Source organism: Moschus berezovskii, chromosome 1, assembly GCF_049115385.1.
Source record: "Moschus berezovskii isolate FMDL1 chromosome 1, NW_MosBer_1.0, whole genome shotgun sequence".
Taxonomy (NCBI): domain Eukaryota; kingdom Metazoa; phylum Chordata; class Mammalia; order Artiodactyla; family Moschidae; genus Moschus; species Moschus berezovskii.
In genome coordinates this window covers 148,466,268-148,476,237 of record NC_142460.1, presented here as the reverse complement: position 1 = coordinate 148,476,237, position 9,970 = coordinate 148,466,268, and positions in this window count along the sequence as shown.

The window sequence follows — 9,970 nt, the reverse complement described above, 5'->3', positions numbered from 1 at the left end:
TTTGAGAACGACTGGTCCAAGAGATAACTTGATAAATGTATGGATAGAGCAATAAATGACTCATATCATAAAATAAAAGGAGCAAATATACAAAGAAGCCAAAGTCTGATTTAAAAAACAATAAATAACTAGTATTCAACATCACATGTAAATAAAACCACATATGCCAAATACTCAAGGTGGCAACCCAGTCTTAGATAAAACAGGTGTCAATACATTCTTCTTTAAGAAAGAGTTGTGTGTAGCCAATGCTACAATTTTTCCCTTTTCTTAAACTGTGCAGAAAGATAGTAAACATCCTGCTCATTTTCACAGTCATTGCATCACTTTGATTCCCAAGAGGTCAGCATCAGCATCTCCCTGTGGTGTCTCACAGTTCTGGCTTCCTATCTCTTCCTTCATCATTGATCCAGTTTCCCTTCCCCTTTATACACTCCGCCTTACCAAAAGGCATCATTATTTTGAAACAGTATCGGATGTGGTTCTGCCCACAATGTCACTAAGAGTTTTGACACAATAGATTTAAAGATCATTATTGATGCAGACATCTGGGATAACAAGTAGTGTTTTTTATTCCTCCAACCTCTTTTTATCCTACCTCTTCTGCTCTCAGGAAGCCCCTCCTGACTGTGTCTCCTCCCTCCTTCCCTGTATCCAGCGCTAGCTCAACACTCCAGTCCAAGCTCCCTGGTGACATCTTTGTGATTCCGTGCTTGTCCCAGTCTCAAGCTTTCTTCTCTTTCTCCCCCACATTTTATCTCAGTTTCTCCTTTCTCTCCCTTTCTCTTTCCCTTCTTCTCAATGTTCTCTCACTCCTCTGTGTTCTTCATTGGTTCCCTCTTTTCCCTTGTTTCTTCTTCCTCACCCTTCTTTCATCTTATTTCCCCTTTAGTCCACTTACTCAAGAGAGATTGAGCTACGTGGGAGGCAGACAAGAAACACTAGAAGTGTTCTTGGGACCTTGCAGACACTTGGTGAAGGGTCTTGTCCTGTGCTGGGTGCTCCTGGAAGGAGCAAAACTTAGAAGCCAAGATTGGCCTGACATTTACGGTTCAGTTCAGTTCAGTTCAGTTCACTCTCTCAGTCGTGTCTGATTCTTTGCAACTCCATGAATCACAGCATGCCAGGCCTCCCTGTCCATCACCGACTCACATTTATTTTCCTGGAGTTAACCCAGTTTCATTCCTCCAGTTTCAAGCACTTGCCTTCTCTGGCTACATTTTCCTCTCTCTCCCCCAATGCAATTACACTGCACCCTAAACATATCTGTTATACAAGACAGGCAAGATACTTCACTCTTCTATTTTAATTATCATGAGACTGCTGCAGAAGAGGTTGTTTACAGGGACTTCCGTGGCGGTTCAGTGGGTAGGACTCTGTGCTTCCACAGCAAAATCTACAGTCAGGGAACTACGATCCCACGTGCCTCACAGTGGGGCCAAAAAAATAATAATAATTAAAAAAAATTAAAACCTAATTTGTTAAAAATAAAGAAGTAGTTAATATAAAATGTGCATATACAGCAACCTTTAAAACACCAGGCACTAGGATTTAAACATCTTACAGAATTCTTGCTCTCCCAGGGTGTGTGCTATTTCCCCATATATTCATAAGCTTCAACAAGAATCGAGGGCTAATCATAGTTCTACTATGCAGGCTTTCTGGAAGCACATTTCCGGGAAGCCATCTGCTCCTTGTTGTGACCAATAATAATCCCTTTATAATTTTTGGTAATTTTCTCCATTTCCAGTGGATTTCTGCTCAGGAGCATCCCTATTTCTTGCTGAGCACCACCTTTTTGATTCCTCAAATTCAACTGTGTCCTCTTCAATCCAGTGATCATTGTTGCCCTTGGAAACAGCAGAGCTGGATCTAAGTGTGCTCTTTGTCATCTCTCAACAATCTACCCTTTAGGTATTTTACAAAATTTGTTTGACAGGTCCTGCAGCTTTGTAGTATGTGTTGTAGGTGTCCCTGACTTCGTTGTGCCTATTCTTTCCTGGTTTTTACAGACAACAGTAATAGCTAGCATTACTGTTACAATACCATTTCATACAATCCTCTTAACCACCCAGTGAAGTAGGTACTATCATTATTCTTATTTATTACTTGAGGAAATTAAACATAGAGGGAGTCACTTGCCTGAAGTCCCACAGCTAGGAAGTAGTAGAACTGGGACAGGAAACTCCTATATCATCCATCTCTGGATGTGAAAATAAAGATCCTAATAATATAGACTTATTAAGACCTCTTTGTATTTCTTTTTGGACTCTTTTTTTCCTTTTCCTCTCTTTGATCTCATGTCATGTAAGTTTCACTAAGTCAGAATTAGGATAAAAGGATTTGAAATGCATAAATTTGTTCTTGAAAATACCATTAATTAAAGACCAAGTTTCCTTTCATCAAACAAAACATGATTAAAATTACCAGAACATTTTCTTGGGTTGAAGGTGGAGGGACATTCTCAGCAGCACAATCCTGAACAAAGTTTTGATCACTGATGATTTTTCTTCACTTGCTTTTAAAAGTATGAATCCACTTCCTATTTAGGCAGTTAGACTTTTCTCCTTATTTTGCCCATTTAAATAGGGGCAAAATAGTGTCAAAGGAATCACCTTCTTACCGCTTATAACAATGTACATTCAGAAAATAATAAAGTAATATGATCTAATCTCTCATGCCACGGTAGGATGATGCTTTCAGTGTGTGCCTTAGTTTGGGCAGCTATAACAAATTGTAGACTGGGTGATTTATGAACAACAGAAATTTATTTCTCAGAGCTCTGGAGGCTGGAAAGCCTAATGTCAAGGCACCAGTAGATTCAATATTTAAGGAGACCACATTTTGTTTCAAAAACTGCCGTCTTTCTGTATTCACATGATAGAAGGGATTAAAGAGCCTTCTTGGGTCTCTTTTTTAGAGTATTAATCCCATCCATGAAGGCTTCACCATCATGACCTAAGTCGTTAAATTAAGTCACTCTCTCAGTCGTGTCCGACTCTTTGCGACCCCGTGGACTGTAGCCCATCAGGCTCCTCCGTCCATGGGATTTTCCAGGCAAGAATACTGAAGTGGGTTGCCATTTCCTTCTCCAGGGGATCTTCCCAACCCAGGGATCGAACCCGGGTCTCCCACGTTGGAGGCAGACGCTTTAACCTCTGAGCCACCAGGGAAGCCCATGACCTAATCATCTCCCAAATGCTCCACATCACACTGGGGATTAGGTTCAATATATGAATTGGACATGGGAGGGGCACACATAACTCTTACATGTATAGAGCAGTGTGTAAATAGACTTTAAGTTCACTACTGGTGGAGGATGTTATTTCCTTGCCCTCTTCTAATGTTGTTCATAAAGACATTTATTCACAAGGATAAAGAGTATAAAGTATGCGGTTAGCTGGACCTTAGCTTGAATATACACATACTTTGAAACTTTAAATGCTTTGGCCTTAAGGGTTCCTTAGGCTGTGTCATTTCCTGCATATCAAACTTATATGAGGAAGCCAATTACACACTGGACTGTTAGTTTCTTTGATTATTAATTCTGAGTCTGCCACAGGCATGTGTGTCTCTGAGAAAGTCTTTGAAAAACCTGGCTTTCACTTTTACCCTTGTAAAATGAGATTTTGCAATCTGCTAGGGAAATTCTGAGGATTAAATATCAAATGATTGCAAAGCACTTTGAAAGTACTAAATGGGGTTATTAATAATTTAAGAAAGAAGCAAGACTTCATCTGAGTTGTTGAAAGAAATATGTGGCATATTTATTTCAATCATTTATCATTTCACTGAAACTTCCTCTACCTTGAGCAACTCGGAAAACATTTGATTCCCTTTAAAATAGGACTTTTTTTTTTTTTTTTAAATTAAAAATCTTCTACTCTTTTATTCAGGCCTTTTGTACTGGCAGGATGAATAAGTGTCGTGGTCTTTATATTTTCAGGAAGCTCTAGGGCCTCCAGTGAGATCAGATGTTACATGATAAACAGTACAAAAAAGCCCATTTGGGTACAACCCTGAAGTCCAACACTTTGAAGGTGCTTTTCATACAAAGGAAATTGTTCTACTAAATTCTACAATATTCCAATTAATTCATTTAATGCATATTTACCAAGCCCTGCCATGTGTAAAGCTCTGTAAATCGAAATAGACAAAGGTTTATGGAGGCTCAGGTCTCATCATGGAACAAATACTTCAAAATTTTTGTTCAATTATAAAAGTTGATATAGGAAGCTTTGCGGGGGTGGGGGTGGTGGCATATGAAAATTTATTACTTCCATGTTTTCACCATCAAAAATTATAATCTTAGTTTTTCCTTTTTGCCTTCATGGAGGGCCAAAAGAGAGAAATTGGCAACTTTAACAATGTGAATATGCTTTAAATGAATTAATTGAATTGTGTAGAATATAGTTTAAATTGACCTCAATGAACTCAATTAAAATTAGTTCTCTTTTTATAGTTTTTCAAAGTACTCGCTTACCAGTTATCTTGCTAGACCCCACAAAATCCCTTAAAGATATATAAATAACAAGTATATAGAAATGAGACTACAAGGAATAGAATACCCTACAAATACTTGTTTAAACAAATAGAAATTTATTATTCTCACTTAAGAGAAAGCCCGGGGGTAAGAAATTCATGGCCAATGTAGAGACTCTATGGAGTCGTCAATGGTCTTAACTCCTGTTTTTCCCCTCCATCGTCTTTGGTAAATTGACTTGTCACCTCATGTTCACAAAATGGCTGCTATGACTCCAGATACTATATTTATGCTTTTAAGGTAGGAGAGAAGGGAGGAAGAAACCCTGACAAACATATATATATATATATATATATATATAGTTTTTTTTAAAAGAAAACAAAACTTTTCTAGAAACTACTCCAGGGAGAGTTCCACTAGAACTGGATCATATGACTCCTGCTAAAGCAGACTACCTGACCTGCCTCTTGAGAAACCTGTATGCAGGTCAGGAAGCAACAGCTAGAACTGGACATGGAACAACAGACTGATTCCAAATAGGAAAAGGAGTATATTGTCACCCTGCTTATTTAACTTATATGCAGAGCACATCATGAGGAACGCTGGGCTGGAAGAAGCACAAGCTGGAATCAAGATTGCCGGGAGAAATATCAATAACCTCAGATATGCAGATGACACCACCCTTATGGCAGAAAGTGAAGAGGAACTCAAAAGTCTCTTGATGAAAGTGAAAGAGGAGAGTGAAAATGTTGGCTTAAAGCTCAACATTCACAAAACTAAGATCATGGCATCTGGTCCCATCACTTCTTGGGAAATAGATGGGGAAACAGTGGAAACAGTGTCAGACTTTATTTTTTGGGGTTCCAAAATCACTGCAGATGCTGATTGCAGCCAGGAAATTAAAAGACGCTTACTCCTTGGAAAGAAAGTTATGACCAACCTAGATAGCATATTAAAAAGCAGAGACATTACTTTGTCAACAAAGGTCCGTCTAGTCAAGGCTATGGTTTTTCCCGTGGTCATGTATGGATGTGAGAGTTGGACTGTGAAGAAAGCTGATTGCTGAAGAATTGATGCTTTTGAACTGTGGTATTGGAGAAGACTCTTGAGAGTCCCTTGGACTGCAAGGAGATCCATCCAGTCCATTATAAAGGAGATCAATCCTGGGTGTTCATTGGAGGGACTGATGCTAAAGCTGAAACTCCAATACTTTGGCCGCCTCATGCGACGAGTTGACTCACTGGAAAAGACCCTGATGCTAGGAGGGATTGGGGGCAGGAGGAGAAGGGGACGACAGAGAATGAGATGGCTGGATGTTATCACCGACTCTATGGACATGAGTTTGAGTGAACTCCGGGAGTTGGTGATGGACAGAGAGGCCTGGCGTGCTATGATTCATGGGTTCGCGAAGAGTCGGACACGACTGAGCGACTGAACTGAACTGAACTGAGGGCAAAAGAAGAGAGGGCAGTAGTGTGTAACTTTCTATGCTCTTTGGAGATAGGGGCAAGGAAGAGAGCAGCTGGGAACACTTGGGGAGCCCAGTACTAGTGTTGATGAAAAAGGACAGGCATTAAAAAGTTAAGTTTTTCAAGGTGGCACAGCCGAGATTAAAACAGATCCGAATCACTCTGCTTAAGTGGAAAGATGGAACAATAACTTGTAAAATCAACTGAAATTCTTTTGGGGGTGATCACACTGGGGACTAATCCAGGTGCTTTCACCAAATGACCCCATTGTACCGCCATAACAGTGCTGCAGCAGAGAAGTGGCTTTCCCCATTGTGTACATGATAAACTTGTTTATTTTTTGAGGAATCATCCTTTATCAGCAATCCAGCTCCTCAGCCCACACCCTCCTTTTCCTGTTCATCTCCATTTCACAGAGAAGCTTGGGAAGGTCACATGGAATAAGTAGGAAAAATTAGTCACTTGACAGTGGACAGCCAAGGGAAGACAACCTCTGTGGCTCCCTGTCTGTACCAGTCAGTTTGGTTGCAAGAAAAGGAGCTGAAAGGGTATAGTGTTAGAAACTGGGTGCTTATGTAAGTGTTGCAGGGGCTGAAGAAATCACTCCCAAACATCATATAACAGGCTAGCCAAAAGAGCTGTTACTTCTGATATGTTCAGAAATGTGGGCCTTTAGGAGATTATGTTTGGGTTGTGCTGTGCTGTACTTAGTTGCTTAGTCATGTCCGACTCTTTGCGACCCCATGGACTGCAGCCCACCAGGCTCCTCTGTCCATGGAGATTCTCCAGGCAAGAATACTTCAGTGGGTTGCCATGCCCTCCTCCAGGGGATCTTCCTGACACAGGGATCCAACTGGGGTCTCCTGTACTGCTGGCAGATTCTGTACCAGCTGAGTATGTTTGTGTTGGTTGACCTCAAAACCCACTGCCCAGTGACCTCAAAACCCAGGTCACTCCTGTGACCTGGAATCAGGGAACTGCATCCACTGGCCTCCCCTCACAGCTGCCTCTCAGTACACAGAGAAATAGTGAGGGACACTGGACTTCTCCAGAAAAACTTGAAACTCTCACAATCATATTTGCCAGTAGAAGGATTCACACCAACAGGGAGATGGCACCCATCTCATATTCACTTTAAAGGCTTTGCATAAATGCATCTTTAGTCAGATGACTATAGAGTCTAATCAGTACCCAGAACACCAGCTATGTGGAAGTTTAGGAAAGTAGGTTTTAGTACGTCAGTATCTGCAAGACTCCAAACCTATGTGGAGGAGGCTGGAACTGATGCTGAGGGGCAATCTACCATGTCTGTAACACCTCTCCACTCCAAAATATGGACAGAAACAGGGACCAAAGGGCAATACAAAGCAATTTCCCTTTAACAACTAAGTTTTGACTAGGACTTCCTCACATTTTATAAATTTAACTGGATTATAAGTTCTACTGACAAAGACAATTAAGGACAAATTCTACAGATATCATATCCGATGTCTGGAATGTAAAAGCATGAGTTATTATTTATTGAGGACTCATTTTTGTGTCAAACAGTAGTGTTAATGCTTAGCATATAATTTATTAAAACCCATAATAATGTTGTATGGCAGGAATGTTATTAGAGCCAATGTTCAGATGAGAAAATTGAGGCACACAGATTACTTGCTAAATGTCATAAAGACAACCAGTGCTGGAGCCACATTGAGTGGAGCCATTTGGCCCAGGGCCCAGGTCTCTAGCAACTATAATGTATTGCTGCTGCATAAAGCCACACTGGATAAATTTGCCCTTCTCAATCGCCCTTTACATTTACGATTAACATCGTGAAGGCTCCCTAATTAGTTGATCTTGATGATTTTATAGAAGTATCCAAGATGGTACCATTAGAAGAATTCCTGTTCAGCTAATCTTATGTACCACTGACTTCTATCATAAAATTAGAGCTTCATTTTGCTTGAGACTCTGGGATTTAAACTCACACAGAAAGCAATCTATTTCCCTAAAAAATCACCCAAAGTCAAAAGTGAGGGCTACTCATTTTGCAGTTTTCTCTTCTCAGAAAATAACCCAACTCTCCAGCAAACCCCTAGGCCAAATGTTATAAGACTTTCCCTATAGGCACATTTGATTGGTCCAAAGTTGTTTATAGCATATTGAAACCTGTAACAAGTAAAAGAGGTTTAGTTCTTCTTGAAGGGCCAAGTTGGGAATTGGAGATTGGGAAAGTGTGTCGTGAAATCAAATGACCTATGAAAATAATATGCAGAAAAAGAGAAGCAGCAGTGACCAACAGATGGGAAGAAACAGAGAGAGGGGAAATCGTGGAAGTGACCAATCTGATTTTTCTTTTAGCTGTGCCCAACATCAAGCTTCACCATTCCTTTATTTCATGAAAGTGCTCCAGAGGTCTACTCAAAGCCTTGCAGGATCTTCTGTTCCAGTTATTCATTTATTGCTGTGTAACAGTAAACCATCCAAAATTTAGTAGTCTAAAACAATGTATCATCTATTTTGCTTTCAAGTCTGCAGTTTGGGCAGACAGTTTGTCTCTGCTCTACTCAGCACCACTTGAGGTGGCTTGAAGGCTAGGGACTGGCTCTCTTAACCCCAAGTCTAGCAGTTGATACTGGCTGCCATCTGGACCTCAGTTGGGGCTAGGGTGGAAACAACTTCGCAGAACTTTTCTAAAGGGCTACTTGACTTCCTCATAACAGTATAGCTGGATTCCAGGAGCAAACATCCCTAGCACGGAAGAGTCTGGGGCAGCTCTTTCATCTTTTATGAAATAGTCACTTCCATGTGGTTCCAGGCCCACCCAGATTCAAGGGGAGTGTCAGCATCATATTATAAGAGTTTGTGAGGTGTGATACACTGATGTAACTACCTTTGGAAAATATAATCTGCCACATCCTCCGTAAAATGATATTTTGTTATGTGATACAACAAATATATGTTTTGTCTTTGTATGTGGTTCCACATACAACTCCTAAAACCCTTAGACTCTCTGGAGCCAGAGAGTGTCTCTTATATGCTAATGAGATGACTGCTGACTGAGGGACCCTAGGTAGCTTCAGGATGGGGATTGGTTGCAAAAAAGACCAAGGCATGACTAGAGGGTTAGAACTTTTGGCACCATTGCCTAACCTACAGGAAAAGAACAGAAGCCCTTGAGTTAATTCCTGAGTTGTACCCTTTATAATAAACCAGTGTGTGCATGCACGCTCAGTCATTTTAGTCATGTCCAACTCTGCGATCCTATGAACTGTATGTAGCCTGCCAGGCTCCCCTGTCCATGGGATTCTCCAGGCAAGAGTACTGGAGAGCATAGCCATTCTCTTCTCCAGGGGATCGTCCCAACCCAGGTATCGAACCTGAGTCTCTAATGTCTCCTGCATTGGCAGGCAGGTTCTTTACCACTAGTACCACCTGAGAAGCTCATAATAAACCAGTATTCGTCAGTAAAGTGTTTCTTGAGTTTCCTGAGCTATACTAGCAGATTATCAACCCAAGAAGAGAATCATGGGAACACCCGCTTTATAACTGGTTAATCAGAAGTAGGGTGGTCTGGGACCTGCAATCAATGTTTGAGGTAGGGTCAGTACTACCTGGGAATGAGCCATTAGCCTATGGGTTCTGTGCTAACTCTAGGTAGTTAGTGTTAGAATTAAATTAAATTATAGAACACCCAGTTGATGGTTGAACAGTTGGAGGATTTGTTGATGCTGGAAAAACCATGCATTTTGTGTCAGAAGTGTTATGAGTAGAAACAGCTCAGTTCAGTTGAGTTCAGTTGTTCAGTCGTGTCCGACTCTTTGCAACCTCATGGACTACAGCATGTCACCAATTCCTGGAGTTTAGTCAAACTCAGGTCCATTGAGTTGGGGATGCCATCCAACCATCTCATCCTCTGTTGACCCCTTCTCCTCCCACTTTCAATCTTTCCCAGCATCAGGGTCTTTTCAAATGAGTCAGCTCTTCACATCAGGTACCAAAGTATTGGAGTTTCAGCTTCAGCATCAGCCCT